This window comes from Cricetulus griseus, chromosome 2 (genome assembly GCF_003668045.3).
Source record: "Cricetulus griseus strain 17A/GY chromosome 2, alternate assembly CriGri-PICRH-1.0, whole genome shotgun sequence".
Lineage (NCBI taxonomy): Eukaryota > Metazoa > Chordata > Mammalia > Rodentia > Cricetidae > Cricetulus > Cricetulus griseus.
Window position 1 is genome coordinate 321,938,352 of NC_048595.1, and position 5,480 is coordinate 321,943,831.

Below are 5,480 nucleotides of genomic sequence, written 5' to 3' on the forward strand. Positions count from 1 at the left end.
AATGGGTTAATTTAAGTCATAAGAGCTAGTTAGAAACAAGCCTAAAGTAAGGCTTCTTTATTAATTTAAGTCTCTGTGTCATTTTTTGTGAGCTTTCCACCCAAAGGAAAGTACGACTACAGGTCTCCTTAGGGATGACAAAAGGTACAGGAGTAGAGGTTTCTCTAGAGGAGAAAGAACTTCCAGTGATTAAGGACCAAGATCTGGGTCTCAAATAAAAGGACAGAAATAGGTTAACTAGAAAGACACAGACATGAAAATAACAAGAGAAACATTTAAAATGGCCATAGCAGTGGCAAGGTATTAAGCAAAGCCTCTGAACCAGGGCCTGTGCTCAGAGCTTTACATCCATCTACTTGCTATTAAAACCCTGTGTTGGGCTGAAGAGATGGCTCAGCAGTTAAGAGCACTAGCTACTCTTCCAGATGTCCTGAGTTCAATTCCCAGCAACCCATGGTGGCTCATAATGAGATCTGGTGCCCTCTTCTGGTGTGCTGGCAATACATTCAGGCAGAACACTGTGTACATAGTAAATCTTAATACATACATACATACATACATACATACATACATACATACATACATACATACATACATACATAAAGTCCTGTGTTGGCCAAAACAGTGGCAACTACAACACCAAATGCAGGATGTGTGCAGCCACTCATATTGACTTGTATTGCCACTTCAAAATGGTGCAGTGTAACACAAGAAATAAAAACCTGGAGCCTGATGTTGGGGTTCAAGCTTCAACCTGAAGACCAGAGAAGCAAAGCAGCCAAACGAATCGATCTTACCTCTACCCAGCTGAAATGGCAATCCTATTTCCACAAATCCTCAGAGGCAAAAGACCCTCAGATCCTGTCTCCTTCTCCTTATATTCCTTTCTCTGCCCAGCCATATCACTCCTGTCTCCACCTCCCTTGTGTTGGGAATAAGGCATGTGATTCCAGGTGCTGACATCAAAGGTATAAGCTCTGTTACTCTTCACTCTTGTGCAGGTCAGGGTGACCCTGTAACTCAGAGAGATCCATTTGCCTGGCTCCCGAGTCTTGGGATTAAAGTTGTGTGCCACCACTGCCTAGTTTCTACAGCTAACTAGTGGGGCCGGCTTTGCTTTCTGATACTCCAGGCAATCTTCATTAAATTGTAAATAATATATCACCACAGTACAGACACTTTTAAGACAGTTCAGAGGCATAGAAGAAAAAAACACAAGGCTTACCATACTTCCAGTCATCATGCTCCAGGTGTCTGCCCACAGGTCAACACAAACACCTGTACCCAGATGTTGGCAGTCACTTTATTCCTAATTATCACAAAATAGAGGTAACCATGAACGCTTTCAATAGATGTGGTCCATCCTTAAGATGCAATCTTACTCGATGGTAAGAAGAAATGAGCTGGAGACTGAGAAGGCTCCGGACAGTGGGCTCCTTGGCTCCCAGCCAGGGCAATACTCTATACCACAATGATAATGGCAGCCAGATTGGCATCACCTGGGATCATGGTGGCTCATGCCTATGAATTTAATACCATTTCTACCTTCACTGCAGGGTACCTGATAAAGTCCAGCCCCAACATGGCAGTTCTTTACATCCAGGCTTTCATCCTTCCCTCTTGTTCACGGTGATGGGCAAAGTTTCTTTAGGCAGCTGAAGGTCCTGGCGATGGAATGGGCTGGTATGCTGTCAGTGAGACTTGTCTGTCCTTCTCTGTCTTTTGAGGTAAGTCCATCATGTTATTCACTCCATCACTGCATTACTCCATCATGCTATTCACTCTTCTTCCCTTCTCTGATGTTTTCACTGGCTGGATGAGGACAATACGGACGTTATAGAAAGCAGTCCCAATATCTCCTGCCATATCACTTCCCTGATGCTCCTCCTGGGGAGTCTGGATGACTTCTTGTCACTCAGAGGTATCACAGCATCCTGACCCATGCAGCCTCCATGCAGCTGGCATTTGGCTTTGAGAACTCCATTCTGATGACCAATCTGCACATGATCTTCGTCACATATGTGATGCACTCCACGAGCCTCCAGAACAAGGACACCTGGAACAATAAGGCCATATATAGGCTCTACACAGATCTGTCTATAGGCTCCATCAAGGTTTTGCTGTACATGGTCTTCATGGTCACCATAATCACATTTTCCCACTCTTTGCCATTTGGCCCATGGACCTGCCCATGAAGTGGTTAAATAAAGCTCCAGAAGATACTCTCATGTCATGCTAAACCATTCACCACACGAACACACTGTACCCAGATGCTACCCTTGGGGAACTCCAAGACAATGAACAGTAACAGCATCATCTGCTGAGAAGAGATGGTGACCAGTGTCAAGAGATTACCCTGCAATATGTCTTCCATTCCAGCTGCATGTACTCCTGTATCCAGTGGCAGAACTCCTACCCTACCTCCTGTATGGATGCCCTATATTCATCACTAACACCACTGCTTCCTAAGTCTGTCAACAAGGAATACCCCTACCCCCACCCCTACCCCCACCACTGCTTCTCTATCCCCCCAACACTTCCCTAGGGTACCTTCCCTTTCTTCCATTACCCTAGGCATGTTCCCACTGCAGTCTACTGTGGGCCTTTTTCTACCTGTCCTACCTCCTGTAAGCTCAGGAGAGGTTGTGACCCCTCCATGAACCCTTTCTTAACCTGGTGGAATATCCAGAACCACAGCCGCTGGCAGTAGTACCTTTGCCCCTGGCTCAGAGGCCAGCCCCATCCCTGCCTTCTTCTTACCTATTCACTAGATGTGTACACCCCTGACTCTACCCATGGCTGTCCACCCAGGCCAGTGTCCCATGTAATCTTTGATGGACTGACACAGAGGAGCTGAAGTCACTGGAAAATGTCAGGTGTTAGAACCTGGAGAGCAGGCTGCAGAGCTTGTACAATATCCACATACTTCTGGATGCTGCCATTCTGCAGGTCAACCAGTACTCCATTGTGTCAGCGTCCTTGACTCTACCCATGCTGGTTATGTCAGTCAAGCCCACTGCAGAGACTTCCTCTACAGTGATCAAGGCTGAATACTCCACAAGTGTCACCAAGTTGGAAACCTCCAACCTATCCCCAGGAGACAAAGCACCAGCCCCTGAAACTAAAAGGCACTGCCAAGGAGCTGCCTGAGAGTGGAATTGACTCTTCAGAGTGCCATGGGTGCCACCTGAAAAAGCTGGAGTCCTTTGTTGCCCTCCTGTTGCCCCATTCTCTTGAATCGCCCTTGCTGGGACTTGTCCTGGCACCAGCTCCCAGCTCCTTCCCTATCTGAACCCGGAATAGTAACACTGGCTATGAGGAAGAAACAGCATTATCAGAGAGGCTGAGGGGGAGCAGCTGAGTTCCCAGTTGATTTTACATCCTCAGCATCCATGGCAGCCATGGGGATGTCAGTCCATTCTGTCCTTCCTCTCCACCTCTTCTACCCTTGACAGTGGTTCTGCAGGGCCTTGGAAGTAGACTCAAGCCTCTGAGAAATCCCCTGTTCAAGTTACATTCTATTGCTGTGACGAAACATTCTGACGTGAAGCAATTTGGAGGAGAAGGGTTACTTCAGGTTATTTCCATGACTGAGGGAAATCAGGGCAGAATCTCAGGCAGGAACCTGAGGCAGAAGCCATAGAGCAATGAGCTTGCTGTCTCACTCACAGACTATATTGCTTGGCTAGCTTTCCTTAAGAAATTAAAGATTTATTTTTATTTATGGGGAGGGATGCACACATGTTTGTGCACCATGTGTGTGCAGGTGCCCATGACATCAGAAAAGGTCATTGAATCCACTGAAACTGGGTTACAGGCAGTTGTGAGCCACCTGATGTGGGTGCTGGGAACTAAACTCTGGTCTTCTGCAAAAGCAGCAAGTGATTTTGCCGGCTGAGCCATCTCTCCAGCTCTTAGCTAGCTTTGTTATACAGCTCGGGACCACTTTCGTGGGGACTGGTGCTTCGTATACTGGGCCGGGTCTCCTGTGTCAACTAATAATCAAGACAATCCTCCACAGACCAAGCTGATCCAGTCAGTCCCTCAATTAAGACTCCCTTCTCAGGTGACTCTAAGCTGTGTCAGGTCGACAGTTAACATGAACTAGGACACCTGTCCCCACCATTTCTGACAGAAGGGGCTCCACTGTGGACACTTAGCCAAAATACTTTAGGGAGAAAAAAGGAGGAAATGAGCTATCACACAATGAGAACATAGAGGACTCTTGTGTACATCTGAAGTGCAAGATGCCAGTCTAAAGAAGCCACCTGCTATATGGTTCCAACTAAACGATATTCCAGAAGGGACTGAAGGAGACAGTGAAAAAGGCCAGTGGTTACCAGGAGTCTTGAGGTAGGGAAAAGGAGTAATGAGTAGGGGCCCAGGGGACTTCTATGGTAGTGAAATTGTTCTGATAAGGTGTAGACAACACTGGGAGAATCAACACATATCATGTGTCTGTCAAAGCCAATGGAACTTTAAACACAAAGGTGGGGTGGAGAGGGGTACATGGGAGCTCCCTGTACTTTGGACATATTTTATATACTTATGAATGCTCTAAGAACAATCTATTAATAAATATTTTTAAAGACTTGCAGATGGGTCCTATCCCATTTCCCATGTAATCAAACAGGGGTTCAGAGAAGTGGGAGGGAGGAAAGGAGGGAGAGAGAGAAGGGGATGGGGAATAGGAAAGGAAAGGGAAGGGAAAGAAATACAAGGTAACTGAGCAGCAGACACCCCAGGAGCTACCCCAGGACTGTATGTGATCTCTGCCTCTTCCCTGCAGGAGGCAAGTCTCCATCCATCAGCCACACCCAGCCCTGTTATGTCTGACCCCTGCCCACAATTAACACATTCTGTCCATTCTTGCACTTGTCTCTTTCTCTATTCAGTAACTCAGCTGTCTCTGTCTGTCTTCCCCCTTGTCCCTCCCCCCTCTCTCTCCTGAAACCATCAGGAGGCCAGTAAAGGCCTGAAGACTACTTAAATTAATCCAGAAATCTGACCTGGTCAATCTGAGACTTACAAACCTCCCCTCACGGCCATGTTCATGCAACTTAGGCCTCGCACATGGGGCTCCATTAGTCCTCAGAACATAAGGCATTCTGTGTGACATTCTCACTGCCCTTCAGTTCAGATTATCCAAAGGGGCTCTGAAACAGAGCTCATAGTCTTCAGCTTTATTGGGGTCTAGCAGAAGTATACTGAACTGTTCACAAACTACACAATGTACTACACAATGGACCAGTTTGGAGTTCACATGCCATTATGAAGCCATCAGCATAACCAAGATAACCACACTTCCATCGCCCTATCCCTTCATTCCTTCTATAGGCAACCATACCTCTGCATTATGCCACTGCTTTCCACTGTCCAGTGTTCATAGACATGATGTCTTAGTTGGGGTTTCTATTGCTGTGAAGAGATACTATGACCACAGCAACTTATAAGAAAAACATTTAATTGGGGTGGCTTAC

At 46.6% G+C, this 5,480-nt stretch overlaps 1 pseudogene; it reads left to right on the forward strand.

Moving 5' to 3' along the window:
• The first annotated feature begins 1,471 nt into the window (after nt 1-1,471).
• On the forward strand, nt 1,472-2,545 carry LOC113834191 (annotated as a pseudogene).
• Nucleotides 2,546-5,480: the final 2,935 nt, after the last annotated feature.